This window comes from Mesocricetus auratus, unplaced genomic scaffold (assembly GCF_017639785.1).
Source record: "Mesocricetus auratus isolate SY011 unplaced genomic scaffold, BCM_Maur_2.0 Super-Scaffold_100030, whole genome shotgun sequence".
NCBI classification, from domain to species: Eukaryota; Metazoa; Chordata; class Mammalia; order Rodentia; family Cricetidae; genus Mesocricetus; species Mesocricetus auratus.
Window position 1 is genome coordinate 15,557,337 of NW_024429211.1, and position 17,359 is coordinate 15,574,695.

Sequence of the window (17,359 nt, forward strand, 5' to 3'; positions counted from 1 at the left end):
TGCCTGTCAGGAAATACTCCCTTTTCACTATTGCCTGGAGAATGGATGTGCAGTTGACATCACACCTCTTCCAAGCTTCATCTCCCTAGGTCCCAGGTAGTTACATAACTGAATTTTAAGTTTTCAGTTTTCTTCTAGAGGTCCCATTTTTCTATTTTATTTGTTGTTTAGAGCATGACATTTGTCTTCTTGTTTCTGCTTCAATTTCTATCCTGACTCCCTCTGAAGATGAACTATTATCCATAAGCGCAAACCAGGTAAATCCTTTCCTTCTCTAAGTTACCTTTGTTCAGAATGTTTTCTCACAGGAACAGAAAAGAATCTTGAACATCTAGTAAGAAAAGAATTGTGAGACAGGTACAAATAGTGCAGCCCAGCTTATGGGGATCTGAGTGGAGCAGTGACCCTGTCTGGAACGAGGCTAGGGGCCATTCTTGCAGTATTTTCTTCAAGATCCTGGCGTCATTCTGTCCATGTGCTTTGAGCTTTAGTGAAGTTAAATTTAAAAATAATGGATTAAGAGAAGATAATGGATTAATTTGTTTGAAAAAGAAATTGAGTGTTAGACAAGCAAGCATTGTTGGAAAGGAGCGTATGGACAATGTAGACACTGTAACTGTCAGAGAGATTAGTATCATTAAGCAGAAACCTTGTGTTCATCACTGGGAAAATAGGAAAGTATTTCTTGAGGGTCTGCACACAGATGTTGTTAACAGTTGTGGGCCTACGAGTTGAAGCTTCATCTCAAACTGTCATCAGAAATTCCTTGTACTGTATCTGACATTATGAAAGACAAAATATATGGGGGGACATAAAAGGCAGCTGAGGTCAGGCAGTGTGTGTTAGAGTTGGACCCTGAGAGTTTCACAACTGTATAAAGTTGTGAAAATGATGTTTATGTTATCATGGAAATTCCAGGATAGTAAAGTTGTCAGAACAACTACATATCAGACAAGAAGGACTTTGGGCTATTTGGATGAATGGGACTCCCCAATACTTTTGGTGGCCCAAGTTATTATGAACATCATATGCTACCCTTTGAACTGAGTGACAGAGTGTTTACCTTGCTTGATTATGGTTGTTTCTTGATCTTAGAAGTTTTGGAGCTCACAATTAGGAAATGTTAGACTGTTAATTATGTTGTTCCTGTTAATTATTGGTTTGAGAATGGAGCACTGAATGCTGCTTGTATTATCAGATGATAATGAGCCAGTGGATTTAAGAGGTAGAAGGAAGGGTTTGGGTTAGAAGAAAATTGTTTGGATGTTGAAAAGAGATGCCATCATAGATTTTAAAGGAGACCCGAGATTCTTGGCAATGAGCAAAACAGTTGGATTTTTGCAAGAATACCCCCAACAGGTAATATTTAAACTGTGAGGGAAAAAAACTAAGCCAAAGTGGGAACCCAAGGATATTGAAGAGGACAGGAATTTTGAATGGCTGAAGAGGAAAGGAGCAGGGAATTAATGGAACCAGCCACAGAGAGAAGACATGTGGACACAAGAGATAAGCATTAGATGCAGCAATGTCTGAGCTTATTGCAATCAATGCCATAAAAACATGTGACATGGATAGCAGGCACAGATCTACAGAATTTAATGTTTTTATTCTCTGGCTTAGTTTTTCTTTGGTCAGATATTTTCTTGTTCTGCCTTAAAGAATGGCAATTATTTCTCTACCACAGCACCTCAGAAGGAAGTCTTCTATATTTTATAATTCATGAAGATTCACAGACATTTATCTCAGGGGAGATTTTGGACTTGGGCTTTTGAGCAATGTAGGAACCATTAAGATTTGGGGACTCTCGGCAGATCTCTGTGAGTTCCGTGCCAGCCTGGTCTACAGAGGGAGTTCCAGGACAGCCTCCAAAACAATACAGGGAAACCCTGTCCCCAAAAAACAAAACCAACCAAACAAACAAACAAACAAAGAAACAAGATTTTTGGGACTCTCAAAGATGGGCTACATGGATTTTACATTATGAGAAATGTATGACACTTTGGGGTCAAATGCAGTATCTTAGTTACAGTTTATATTGCTGTGAAAAGACATCATAAAAATGGCAATTCTGATAAAAAGAAAACATTTAATTGGGGTGACTCACAGGCTCAGAGGTTCAGTCCTTTATCATCAGGCAGACATAGTGCTGGAGCTGAGAGTCCTACATATTGCAGACATCAGGAAGTAGACTGAGAAACTGGATGGTATCTCAAGCTTAGTAAATCAGAAATCCTGAACTGCAGTGACATACCACTTCCCACAAGGCCATACCAATGCCAACAAACCCACACTTCCTATTAGTGCCATTCCCTGTGAGTTTATGGGTGCCAATTACATTCAAACTACTACATTCCACTCTGTGGCCCCCAAAAGCTTATAATAATATCATAATGTAGAATTTATTTAGTCCAAGTTCAAAAAACTCCATAGTCTATATCAGTCTCAATTATTTTTTTAAAGTCCATAGTTCACAGCCTCTTCTGAGATTCATGCAATTTCTTAACTGTAATCCCCTGCAAAATCAAAGTTAATGGTGCAGGATATACATTGCCCTTTCAAAATACAGGGAAGGGAATATAGTGAGGAAATACTGGAACAAAGCAAGGCTAAAACAACTCCAAACTCAGGTGTCCATGTCTGATATCAAGATGCTCTTCAGATCTCCAACTCTGCTCAGCGTTGTTGACTGCAACACATTTCTTTCTCTTGGGCTGGTTTCTCTCCCAGTTAGGCACTTTCCTCAGCAGGTATCCCATGGCTGTGGCATCTCTAACACCTTGGGGTCCCCAAGGAAATTCAGGCTTCAGTTTCACAGCTTCATGAAATGGCCTCTCTACTAGACCTCTGTTCAGGAACATCCATGACACATTCCTGTCCGCAGTGGCTTACTTTAGGTATGGAGGAAAACTACATAACCTTTTCTTCAGTCCTTGACTCTAAAGGCAGAACCGCATGGCTGAATCAGCCAAGTTCTACTGCTTTCCAGGGCCGGAACATGACCTCCTTATTCAGTTATGTCTTCACCAGCTTTTTGTCCTTCGTGGCCTAAGCTTACCTGTCTTGAAACTTGCTCTGTAGACCAGGCTACCATTAAACTCAGAGATATGTGAGACTTAGCTTCCCAGTGCTGCCATTCAAGGTGTGGATGACCCCACTATGCTCTAAACTTTTATTTAATTCACAAGTTGGAAACTTATCTGGATGTGATCTCGGGCTTTGAGGTCACCACTCCCTTTATTGCATTTTTTAAAATATGTTCATACCCTTGAACAAAGGACTTAGTTCTTTACACTTTACACCAAAAGTCCATTACACTTTTGGTGATCCTTTTCTCCTTAAATTTTATATTATGCAATTTATTGTGCTCAGCTTTCTCCTATTAATTGTAAATATTCATTAAAGTTAACACTAATAACCACACGACAGACTTTATACTAGATTTTTTTGAGATTTCCTCTGACAATGGAATTAATCCAAATGTCTTCACTTTAGCCTCAGGCAGACTCTGAGGACAAGGGAAAAGGGCAACCACTTTCTTCTACAAAATATTAGAACAATGATCTTTATTTAACATACTAAAATTCTTCTCCTCTGAAACCTCTTATATGAGACCCAGCCAGTTCAAATAACTCTTAGCACCACTGTCTTCCACGCTCCCACTAGGATGGCCCATTAAGCAGAGCTTTGGTACTAATCCAAAGTACCCAAATTCAAATTCCTTCAAACAAAAACATGGTCACACCTATCAGAGCAATACCCAGGTCACTGGTACCAACTTCTGTCTTAGCTAGGGTTCCTATTGCTGTGAAAACTCTTATAAAGAAAACATTTAATTGGTTTCACTCAGAGTTGTTATTCAAATCTACTAGGAAACCCCTCAAATTATAGGATTAGTGCATATCTCTCCACTGTAATCCTAAATGTAAATTTGTTACAATAACTATTCCTGCCATCTTGGTCCTAGTGCTGTGTCAAACCCAAATAACACACAGAGACTCTATTAGTTACAATGCTGTTGGCCAATTCCTAGGGCTTCTTATTGACTAGCCCTGTCTTAAGTATTAACTCATAACTACTAATTTTTGTATTTCTACAAGGTCTTGTCTTACTGAGAAACTCCAGTCTATGCATCCTCTCCTCCTGGCATCACATGATGACTCCCGACTTCATTTTACATAATCTTCCTTCTCTCTTAGTCCTACCTATCTTGCTTCCATATTGGCAAACAGAGTTTTACTCATCAAGCAAAAAGAGACATCTCCCATCATAAATTGTTTTAACTTTGCTTGATTGGGTCAAAAGGCATCCTCCCGCTGATTTCTGTCTGAAAGAAACACATTTACTGACAAAAACATACTTAGAAAAAAACAAAGGGATAAAAATTATATTCTAAATGAAGGGAATATGAAAGAACAAGGGTGTCTGGCCACCCATTTGGTACAATAAACTTCATAAAAGAAGTGATAATAATGTATACTACTAAATGTATAATTCATCAAGAAGTAATATTTGCGTGTGTGTGTTTGTGTGTATGTGTGTGTGTGGTATGTGTGTGTGTGGTGTGTGTGTGTGTGGTGTGTGTGTGGGATGTGTGTGTGTGTGGTGTGTGTGTGTGTGTGTGTGTGAGTGTATGCCAGTAAATTCAATTACATTATTGGGGCTTAATATACAACTTCTTTTTGCTTCTTTCCTTGTTTTTTTTTTTTTTTGTCTTGTTTTGTTTTACTGAAACAAGGTCTCACTGTGTAGGCCTGGCTGGCTTGACATGCACTATATAAGCCATGCTGACCTTGCACTCATGGAGATCTGCCGTCTCTGATTCTAGACTGCTGGGATTATAGGCAAGTACCATTACATCCGATTCCAACTGTTATTAATGTATCATTCAGTACATAAGTTGACAAGGAAGCTTCAGAAATAAACCACTTTATTGAAAAGAGATTTAATATTAAGTGCCTAGTACTTCATTAAACAACTCTGGAGAAGGTATCCTTCTCAGCAACACACAAAGATTTCTCTAAAATAGTTTAGTTCATAAGACAGTCTGTATAAAAGCCAACAAATTGAAATGCTTCTTGTCTTAAAATATCCAACACAATTAGAAATGAACAACAAAAGAAACAACAGAAAACATTCAAAGACATAAAGATTGTAAGACAAATTAATTATAAAAACGTAAAAATTATAAAACAATAAATAAAGAAAGAGATTGGTTAAAGAAAGAGATCAACAGGAGGGGGCATGACAGAGAGTAATAGAGTAATATGATCACAATGAATTATTTACAAATATGAAATTAAAAATAAAGTAACAACAGCAAGGACAAGAATTAAAAAATAGATAAAAGCACATACAATGAATAAGTTATTTGTCCCAATAATGAAATTATCCTTCAACATACAAAAACGTTAATAAATATTACATAACATAAATAAAATGAGAGAAACCCATTTGATAATTTCAAAAGATGTAAAAAAAAGACATTGACAAAACTGAATATTTCCTCAGGATGACAAATCTGGAGATACTTGGAATAGGAAAATTTTCCATAAGATGGTAAAGACAATATGTTAAAAACAACCAGCTGCTTAATGCATGTGGGAAAGTGACATCATCGTCTCTTAAAGTCAAGAATGAGATAAGCACATACCACATCCCCCTTAATATATCAAGACAAAAAAAAGAGCTATTTGTAGTTTCTCTTTTTGAATATAATAGAATTACCTACTTTAAAAAAAGGATAGAAGCATCTCACATAGTATCAGAAATTCAAATTGGGAACAATTGACAACTTCATGTTTAGTTTGTGTTAGCCTTTTTTTAAGGAATGAATGTATGTATACAGATTTACTGTGTTGGATGATTTGAGTGATGTAGAAAACAAAAATACAAATGCAACAGAAGACATCAGAACAGGCATAGATAAGTGATGGAGAAATTCCCAATTCTCCTTGGTGGACAGCCCTGAATGTATTCAGAATTACTCAAGCATGTACAAATAATTGATATTTGTTAGTAGTGCACTGAGATAAAGATGAAGCACTTCTTTGTTGAGCATCAGGAAGCACTTAGGTGCACAGAAAGACAATGGGATGTGTGTCCGAGATGATTGCTCATCATAGGAAACAAGAAGGAAGTGAAGGTAAGCTCTGAGTGCTGTTGTTGAGAGGGAACAGGAACAGGAGCATGTCTAATGGAGGGCCGCTAAGTGGAGTGAGGCAAATAAGGACAAATCCAACACAGTGGGAGCCTTCCTCATGGTTTCTTCTACAAGATTGGGGGTGGAAGGTGAGGCACAGGAAGTACAAAATTTGATGGACATGAAATTGCTACTAGAAGAATAGGACATTGCTATTTCTATGAAGAACACAACAGTTTTTTAAATTGAAAATAGATATTTTTCACACAATATATTCTGTCTAGGGTTTCCTCTAGTCAACTCCTCCTGAATACTCCCTGCCTCCCCACCAATGCAAATTCATGCCCTGTCTTTCCTCGCTTATTGGACAGCCAACAGGCCTCTACAAAACTTAAGATAAAAAAGTAAAAACAAACAATGTGGTAAAACAAACAAATAAGAAAAAAACAGAGCCAAAGAAAAACAGCAAGAAGTAAATACAGACACTAGACATTGACACACACAGGTTCTGTCTCACGGATCCAACAATAAATATAAAGAAGACATGATAATGTGTAAGCAAATGATCTTTAAGGTGAAGAGGAAGGAGAATGAGAAAAGGAGGAAGCCAAATAATACATATGGCATCATGAGACAAAACAACCTCTAAATACCATTGAGTTTGCTTTTCATGGGCCATCTACTGCTGGGCAAGAGGCCTGGACTTAGCTGTGGTTTGTATAGGTACTGATACTTTATTGGAGAAAACTATTTTTTTCTTTGTGGGTGTTTATCAATTGGAGATAGCTTCTGGGTTAAAGATGGTGGTTTGTGGCTACTTCTCTTGTCAGCTCTAAGACTCCTTCTGGTGCAGATATATACCGGCCCTGTTCAGGCTGCCACAGTCTCTGGAAGTTTACATGTGCATCAATCCTGTTGTGTCAGAAGGGCACGCTAGTGTCTTTCATTGCCTATGACTCTTACAATCTTTCTGCCTCCTATTCCCCAGCATTCTCTGTGGAGAGGGATTTGAGACATCCTATTTAAGACTGATTGTTACAAGTTCTCTCACTCTCTGCACATTCTCCCAGTGTAGATCTCTGTAATTTTTCTCATTTTCTGCAGGAGGAAGCATCCCTGATGACCACTGAGCAGGACAGTGATCTATGAGTATATAGGAATGTCATTAGGAGTCATTTATTGTTATATATATATATATATATATATGTATATATATATATATATTAGCAGAAGAGTAGTATTAGTTTTTCTCCTAGGTCCATGGCATATCTAGTGCCAAGGTCTTAGACAAATACATGAGGAGTGATGGCCTGGGTCCTCTCTCATGTAGTGAACCTTAAATTCAGAAGTGTAGTGGTTGGTTACTTTTACAACTTTTGTGCTACCATTGTACCAGCATATATTATAGGCAGATGACCAGTTTATAGCAGAAGTATTTTAGTTGGGGCAGTGTTTACCTTTTTCCTCTGGTAGTGTGCAGAATGTCTTCTGGTATAAAACAGTAGTCAGTAGGGATGAAGGCTCTAGGTAGGCACCAACTTGACTTCTCAGTGTTCAATGATTTAAATACATCACTTTAAAAAACACTGCACTGTCTTACCTACACTGTCTCTTTTCAAACATCTCAAGAACATGTTAGGGAAGAATGACTAGGATGAGTAGGGTTTGTGTGTGTGTGTGTGTGTGTGTGTGTGTGTGTGTGTGTGTATGTGTGTGTGTGCGCGTGCGTGCACGCTATGTGCGTGTTGCCAGCACCAGATGATGTGATGCCTGGAAAATCATCATTTTAAGTGAATTAATTTGAGCATACCTGGCTATTATAGTATGGATTTATATATAGAAATCAAGCAAAACAAATAAATCAAACTGCATGACAGGGCCTCAGCTCTGAGAAGCTGTTTTTTCTTAAACAAGCATTAGAGGATGTGTTCTTTTTATTAGTAAATGCTAGTAACTGGCGTAAATGGGGGATGATTTAGAAGGCAGAAAGTACTAGAGGGAAAATGTCTACCACATGCGTTTCTCTGTAGGAAGCACCAGACCCCTGCATGTAGTTCTCTGTGGTAGAATCAGGAGGATGTGAGCTCAGAGAAAACAGCACACCAAGAACTCTCTGCAAAGTGATGCAATATACCCTGATCTTTCTTCCATGCTCCAGTCCAGAGATGGGAGATGGCCAGTGCTGAAGGATAGGGAGCTTTTCTTAGAGAGTTCATGATTTTGTTCTTTATTTCAGCAGATGATTCTAGGACATAAGAGTTTGCCACCAAGTGGAGTTTGTGAAAACTCTGACCTGGCATTGTGTCTTCCTGTACATGTGTATAAACAAATCACAGATTTGAATCCAGGTTAACTAAGGGGTTTATTGGCATCTACCCTGGTCCATTCTCACATTGGTCTCTTCCATTAAATAATACTTGGTCACCATCTCTCTAAGTACTTGCTTTTCTCTGATTGCACTCTCATCATGGTAGGAACATCAAGCATTATGAGCTTTCATTCTAAGACTTTATGAATAAAAAATTAATGCATCATTGGTCTACTCAACACCCATTAACTGTTTTCTTGGTTTCAGGGGGCTTTGTTGTTGTTTTGTGTTTGTGTGTATTTTTTGAGAGAGAACTTAACTTGGGTAGATAGGGGGCAGGAGAGGATATAGGAGGACTTGGTGGGAGGGAAAGAATATGATTATGCATTAAAATTTAAAAACTTTTAAATAAAAATATTAAAATAAAAAGTGACAAGCTTATATAGTATCATGTGTGATGTTCTGTAATAACTTTTCATGCTTCATTGTATATTTATATGTTTATTCCTAATGGTATATACAGGTATACTTCTTTGTTTTAATTGCTCTATGTGTTTTGTTGAATGATACACTCAAATTTGTTTATCTGCTTTCTTATACCTGGACAATTAAGCTCAGTCATCATTCCATAATTATTTATAATATAGTAACAAACACTAAATATATTTTGGGGGTACATTTAACTTTATTGATGGTGTTTAAGAGATTAGGGATCCCAATGCCCGTCAATTTCATCTGGGTTTCTGGTATGAAAACTGTGAGTTGGGCTCTTAAAAGCCAAGGACCTCTCTTGATCTCACGTTGTTGTTGGGGTGAGTGATCAAGGGCTTCTTACTCGTTGGAGTCCATGATGTCAACTGCTCTGTTGCTCTAGCCGTATATATTTTCGTTCCAAGAAATTACCATTACAAAATTAACATTTGGAGCACTTCCAGTCCCACCATCAAAGAAGGAAGAGTAGGTGTTACTGTTAAAGTGCAGAAGACAACCTGTTCCTCAGTGTAACCAGGGATGCCTGTTATCAGGCCCTTGGATGTCTGCTTCACCATCTTTTTGATGTCATCATATCTGTCAGCTTTCTCCAGGTGACAGTCAGCTCCATGCCAGACATATTGTGGAGAGGGCACAGAAGGCCATGCCAGTGAGCTTTCTGAGATGACTTTCTAGGATGAACTTGCCCACAGTCTTGGAGCACCAGTGTATGCAGGGATGAAGTTCTGGGCCATCATGCCACAACTTCCCACATGGATCATCCACAGATTTTGTGTGGCAGTGATGACATGGACTCTCATCCTGAGTTCTTCCACAAAACCAAGGTTTTTATGGATGACCTTGACCATAGGAGCTAAGCAGTTGGTGTTGTTGGAAGCTTTGCTGATTTGACTGAGTTATCATACTTTTTATGGTTTCACACACATCACAAATGTGGGAGCATCAGAGGAAGAGACAGAGATGATAGCACTTTTGGCCCCAGCCTTCTTTACTGGTGAATGTACCAGTAGAATTCGCAACATACTCAGCACCAGCATCATCCCATTTGATGTTGGAAGGATCTTGATCAATACTATTCTGCATGAGATTATGAAGACAAGTCAAGGTCATTCTGCTTTTGTCAAAATCCACTGAACTGCCCTCCAGATAAGCTGACTCCATGACTGCTTGTGAGTGACTGCCAACTGCTCATTGCCCCTGTCCATCACTGTGAGACCCCTGTGATCCCAATCAGACACTGTCTATCCACCAAAAGTGTCTGGAGGTTCAGACCCTCAGTCTTTGTGGGACTCACCATAGCCATTCCAATAGGACAGGTTTTTTCATTCATGCTATCAAATGTCTAGAAACAGCTTTCAAGCCTTGAACAGTTTGAGTTGTTTCCTTTAAATGTTTTTTTTTTTCTGGGCTCTCTGGATTCTTGAAGAGATTGTTTATTTCTTGAAATTTTTGGTTTGTTTTTTCTTCTATTTCGTTTTTTGTGTACATCTATAGGACAGTTTATTTTTTATTATTTATTTTTAATTTTAAATTTAGATTAGAAACAAGGTTGCTTCACAAGTCAGATCTAGGTCCCTCTCACTTTCCCTCCCCTCCTCCTGTTCCCTCCCTCTAACCCCCACTTTATCCCCTCATTTCCCCAGGAAGGATGAGGCAATCCATGGGGGTGTCCATGGTCTGTCATTTCAACCAGGGCAGGGCCTAGATGGTCCCCCCGAGAGTTCAGGATAAGAGTGCATCTCACACTGTTGGATGGGAGTCCAAAGTTGGTGTGTATACTCGGGATGAGTACTGATCTGCTGCCCAAGGGTTGATAGATTACCTAGGCCTCCTCACTGGCACCCACATTCAGGGGGTCTTCATCAGTCCCAGGCTGATACCTGGGATTCAAGAGTTAAACTTAGTCAGGTCAGCTGTTTCTAGGGTTAAACCAGCCCAGTCTTAATCCCTTTGGTCATCAGTCCTCCCTCTCTGTCACTGGATTTCCTAAGTTCAGCTAAGTGCTTAGCCGTGGAAGTCTGCCTATGCTTACATCAGACACTGAATGAATTTTCTGTTTCCCAGACTCTCTGCCCATGGGATTACAGGCTGGCATTCCCAAGATCAATGTCTAAAATCCATATATGAGACAGTACTTGCCATGTTTCTCTTTTTGTGACTGTGTAACCTCACTCAGGATGGTTTCTTCTAGTGTCATCCATTTGCCTGCAAATCTTAGGATTCCAGTGTTTTTTCTGCTGGATAGTACTCCACTGTGTAAATATACCACATTTTCTCTATCCACTATTCAGCTGAGGGGCATCTAGGTTGCTTCCAAGTTCTGGCTATTACAAATAATGCTGCTATGAACATAGTGGAACAGACATCCTTGTTGTATGAAGGGGCATCATTTGGATATATGCCTAAGAGTGGAGTTGCTGGGTCTTGTGGTAGGTTTATTCCCAATTTTTTAGGAATCTCCATACTGATTTCCAAAGTGACTGAACAAGTTGACATTCCCAACAGCAATGGAGGAGTTTTCCCCTTTCAACACATCCTCTCCAGCATAAATTGTCATTGGTGTTTTTGACTTTAGCCATCCTGACAGGAGTGAGATGGAATCTCAGAGTTGTTTTGATTTGCATTTCCCTGAGGGCTAAGGATGTTGAGCTTTTTCTTAAGTGCCTCTCAGCCAATTTAGAATCCTCTATTGAAAATTCTCTATTTAGTTCTGCAGCCCACTTTTTAATTGGATCCTTTGGTGTTTTGGAGACTTGCTTTTTGAGTTCTTTGTAAATTATGTAGATCAACCCTCTGTCAGATGTGGGATTAGTGAATATTTTTCCCACTCTGTGGGCTGCCTTTTTGTCTTGCTGACAGTGTCATTTGCCTTACAGAAGCTTCTCAGTTTCAGGAGGTCCCATTTATTAATTATTGATTTCACTGTCTGTGCTACTGGTGTTATCTTCAGGAAGCTGTCTCCTGTACCAATTCGTTCAAGGGTACCACCGACTTTCTCTTCTAAGTGGTATAATGTGGCTGGATTTATGTTGAGGTCTTTGATCCATTTGGACTTAAGTTTTGTGCATGGCAATAAACATGGATCAATCTGGATTCTTCTACATGCCAGCCTCCAGTTATGCCAGCACCATTTGCTGAAGATGCTTTCTTTATTCCATTGTATATTTTTAGCTTCTTTGTCAAAGATTAGATGTTCATATGTGTGTGGGTTGATAACCGGGTTTTCAATTTGATTCCATTGGTCTACCTGTCTATTTTTGTGCCAATACCAAGCTGTTTTCAGGACTATAGCTCTCTAATAGAGCCTGTGGTCAGGTAGGGTTATGCCTCCAGACATTGCCTTGTTGAACAGGGTTGTTTTAGCTATCCTGGGTCTTTTGTTTTTCCATACAAAATTGATTATTGTTCTTTCACGATCTGTAAAGAATTGTACTGGGTTTTTATTGGGAATTGCATTGAATCTGTAGATTGCTTTTGGCAGGATTTCCATTTTTACTACATTGATCCTACCTATCCAAGACCATGGGAGATCTTTCCATTTTCTGAGGGCTTCTTTAATTTCTTTCTTTAAAGATGAAAAGTTGTTGCGGTACAGGTCTTTCACTTGTTTGGTTAGCATTATCCCAAGGTATTTTTTGTTGTTTGTGGCAATTGTAAAGGATGATGTTACTCTGATTTCTTTCTCAGCCCTTTTATCATCTGTATATAGTAGGACTACTGATTTCCTTGAGTTGATCTTGTAGCTTGCCACTTTGCTGAAGGTGTTAATCACCTGTAAGAGTTCCATGGTAGAGTTATTTGGGTCATTGATGTAAACAATCATATCATCTGCAAACAGTGAAAGTTTGACCTCTTCCTTCCCAATTTGGATCCCCTTGATCCCCCATTGGTGTAGGATGGCAATGGCTAGAACCTCAAGTACCATGTTGAAAAGGTATGGAGAGAGTGGACAGCCTTCATTTGTTCCTGATTTCAGAGGAATTGCATTGAGTTTCTGTCCATTTATTTTGATGTTGTGTTGGTTTACTGTATATAGCTTTTATTATGTATAATTATGTCCCTGTTATCCCAGATCTCTACAATACCTTTATCATGAAGGGGTGTTGGATTTTGCCAAAGGCTTTTTCAGCATCTAGTGAGATGATCACATGATTTTTGTTTTTCAGATTGTTTATATGGTGGATTATGTTGATTGATTTTCGTATGTTGAACAATCTCTGCATCCTTGTGGTGAAGCCTTCTTGCTCGTGGTGAATGATTGTTTTGATGTGTTCTTGGATCAGATTTGCCAGTATTTTATTAGGTATTTTTGCATCAATGTTCATGAGGGATATTGGTCTGAAGTTCTCTTTCTTAGTTGTGTCTTTGTGTGTCTTAGGGATCAAGGTTATTGAAACCTCATAGAAAGAGTTTGACAAAGACCCTTTTGCTTCTATTGTGTGGAATAATTTGAGAAGAATTGGTATAAACTGTTCTTTGAATTTCTGGTAGAATTCTTCACTGAGTCCATCTGGACCTGGACTTTTTTTTCGTTGGGAGACTTTTGATGACTGCTTCTATTTCCATATGGGTTATAGTTCTATTTAAATTGCTTATCTGTTCTTGATTTAGTTTTGGCAAGTGATAGCTATCCAGGAATTCGTTCATTTCCTGTAAATTTTAGAATTTTCTGCAGTACAGGTTTTCAAAGTATCACCTGATGATTCTCTGGATTTCCTCAGAGTCCATTGTTATGTCTCCCCTTTTATTTCAGATTTTGTTAATTTTCATGTTCACTCTCTGCTGTTTTGTAATTTTGGAAAAAGTTTTGTCTATCTTGTTGATTTTCTCAAAGAAATACCTCTTCCTTGCATTGATTCTTTGTATTGTTTTCCTAATTTCTACTTTATTGATTTCAGCCCTCAATTTTATTATTTCCTGGCATCTACTCCTCCTGGGGGAGATTGCTTCTTTGTGTTCTAGAGATTTCAGCTGTGCTGTTAATTCTGTAGTATAACTATTATCCAGTTTCTTCATGTTGGCACTTAGTGCTATGAAGTTCCCCGTAGCAATGCTTTCAAAGTGTCCCATAGGTTTGGGTATGTTGTATCTTTATTCTCATTCAATTCAAGAAGTCTTTAATTTCTTTTTTTTATTTCTTCTTTGACCCAGGAATGGTGCAGCTGTGCATTATTCAATTTCCATGAGTTTGTAGGTTTTCTGAAATTTGTGTTGTTGTTGAATTTTAATTTTAAAGCATGGTGGTGTTATAAGATGCATGGTGTTATTCCAATTTTTTTAGCTGCTTGAGGTTTGATATCTTGCCAAGTATGTGGTCAATTTTTGAGAAGGTTACATATGGTGGTGAGAAGATGGTATATTCTTTTTTATGTGGATGAAATGTACTATAGATGTCTGTTAATCTCAGTTGGGTCTTTACTTCTATTAGACCCTTTGCTTCTTTCTTGAGTTTCTGCCTGGTATTCCTGTCTAGTGGTGAGATTGGTGTGTTGAAATCTCCTACTATAAGTGTGTGGGGCTTTATATGTGATTTAAGTTTTAGTAATGTTTCTTTTACAAATGTGGATGCCTTTATATTTGTGGCATAGTTGTTCAGGATAGACACTTCCTCTTGGTGAATTTCACCTGTGATGAGTATGTAATGACCTCCTTCATCTCTTTTGATTGATTTTATTTTAAAGTCTAGTGTGTTAGATATTAGATTCGCTACCCCTTCTTGTTTCTTGGGTCCATTTGAGTGGAAAATTTTTTCCCAACCTTTAACTCTCCAGTAATGTCTCTCTTTGTGGGTGAGTTGTGTTTCTTGAATGCAGCAGAAGGTATGGTTCTGTCTTTGAATCCATTCTCCTAGTGTGTGTCTTTTTATGGGTGAGTTAAGACCATTAGTTTTGAGGGATATTAATGACCATTGATTGCTTATCTTTCTTCGATTTGCAATGGTTGTTGTTGGTGGAATTATGTGTGGGATTTCACACCTTTGTTCTTTTGGCTGTTGGTAGAGAGGGATTCTCTAATGCCTATGTTTTTCTAGTGGTAGTTAGCTTCCTTGGGTTGGAATTTTCCTTCCAAAATTTTCTGTAGGGCTGGGTTAGTGGATTCATATTGCTTGAATCTAGTTTTGTCATGGAATATCTTGTTTTCTCCGTCTATAGTTATGGAGAGCTTTGCCAGTTATAGTAGTCTGGGCTGGCATCCGTGGTCTCTTAGTGTAGGTAGAATATCTATCCAAGACCTTCTGGCTTTCAGAGTTTCCATGGAGAAGTCAGGTGTAATTCTGATAGGTCTGCCTTTATATGTTACTTGACCTTTTTCCTTAGCTGCTCTTAATATTCTTTCTTTATTCTGTATGTTTGGGGTCTTGATTATTATGTGGCAAGGGAATTTTTTGTGGTCCACTCTATTTGGTGTTCTGTAAGCTTCTTGTACCTTCATTGGCATGTCTTTCTTAAGGTTGGGAAAGTTTTCTTCTATGCTTTTGTTGAATATGTCTTCTGCCCCTTTGAGTTGGTTTTCTTCTCCTTCTTCTATACCTATTATTCTTAGGTTTGGTCTTTTCATGGTGTCCCATATTTCCTGGATCACCTTTCCCTCTCTGTCACTGGGTTTCAGGTGTTCAATTCAGTGTTAAGCTGTGTGTGTTTGCCTCTGCTTCTGTCACTCACTGAATGGAGGTTCTAGGATGGTATTCAAGATAGTTGTCAAAATCATTATCAGGAAGGGTCATTTAAGGTAGTCTCTCCACTATTGCTTTGTTTGCCAGTTTGGTGTCATTCTTGTAGATCCTGGAAATCTCACTAGTGTCAGATCTCCCCTTGAGCCTAGAATGACTCCTTTTAGGAACAGGTGTGTGCCACCTCTCTCTTGGAGGGGAGAGCCCTTCCCCTGTACACAATTGCTCACGTCAATAAATATCTTTGTATCCCCATTTGATTGTTTCCTTATCAAGGGAGCTGCAACCCATGTACATAAGTCAAATTGCTTGCATTAATTGTTTTTAAATTTATTTGGCCATGATGATTTAGGTCAGCGGTCTTTCTCCTCCCATATTTGGGGTTAAAACTAACGCCTCTAAACGGAAATGTTATTTTTGTTTTATTTCATCAGTAAAAAGAAGTATGTTGGCCCACCTACCTCACGAACTACAGATGTCAGCATGTGTACCAGTTGTTATAACATAGTCCATAAAATTTGTTAATCTTCTTCCAGTATATATGCTCTGAATTCTAAGCCTGTTCTTCTATGATTTAACCTTACATCCTTCAAATCACAGACATCTCGAGTTCCTTTCCATTAAAAAAAATATTTCATTTGGAAGACAAGAGGGTCTCCATGGGAAGAATATGGTGCTTTGGCTGTGGTTTGACTTTGTCGACCAATTAGTGGACACTTGTTTATCCAGGATGATGGATTTCGGAGTATATGTGGGGTTTTTAGGTGTGAATCCTAATGGCTGGTCCTAGGGACCTTGGTCATGGGCTCACATGTGACCTCTAGTAGTGATTGAGAGTTGATATAAAAGTAGTACGTCTGGCCTTACTTGAATCTCATTGCTTCCTGTATAGAGATAGGATCCTCCCTCAGCACATGTTCCAACGAACAGCCTTGGCCCTGCCCAGAACCCTGCAACACATGAGATGTTGAAAATAATGCAGCCTCATTGAGGTCTATAGTTTACGTAATTTTTTTTACCAATATCACGGACCCTTTCTGTTAATTATTTTATCAATGTGGGAGTTCATATTGGTAGAGAGTAGGTAGAAACCATTTCAACACATTATCTATTAGTTTTCTAATTTTTAATGCTATAACAAATTTAGATTAAAGTGTTACAGAATAACTGAAAAGCCAGTGTGTGGGACTGAATGCCTACACATATGTCACCACCACTATGCCTGTGGGATACTTCCCATTTAAATGCCTGTCAGGAAATACTCCCTTTTCACCATTGCCTGGAGTATGGATGTGCAATTAACATCAGACCTCTTCCATGCTTCGGTTCTCTAGTTCCCAGGAAATTACATAACTTAATTTTAAGTTTTCAGTTTTCTTCCAAAGTTCCCATTTATCTAGTTTGTTTATTGCTTAGAGCATGACATTTGTCTTCTTGTTTCTAATTCAGTTTCTATCCTTACTTCCTCTGAAGATGGATTATTATCAATAAGCACAAACCAAGTAAATAATTTCCTTCCCTAAGTTACCTTTGGTCAGAATGTTTTCTCACAGAAACAGAAAAGAATCTTGGCCATGTAGTAAGAAAAGATTTATGAGAAAGGTACAAATAGTGCAGCTCAGCTTACGGGGTTCTTAGTGGAGCAGGGACCCTGTCAGGAACTGGGCTAGGGACCATTCTTGCAGTATTTTCTTTGAAATCCTGGCATGAGTTTGTCCATGTGCTTTGAGCTTTAGTGAAGTTGAATTTA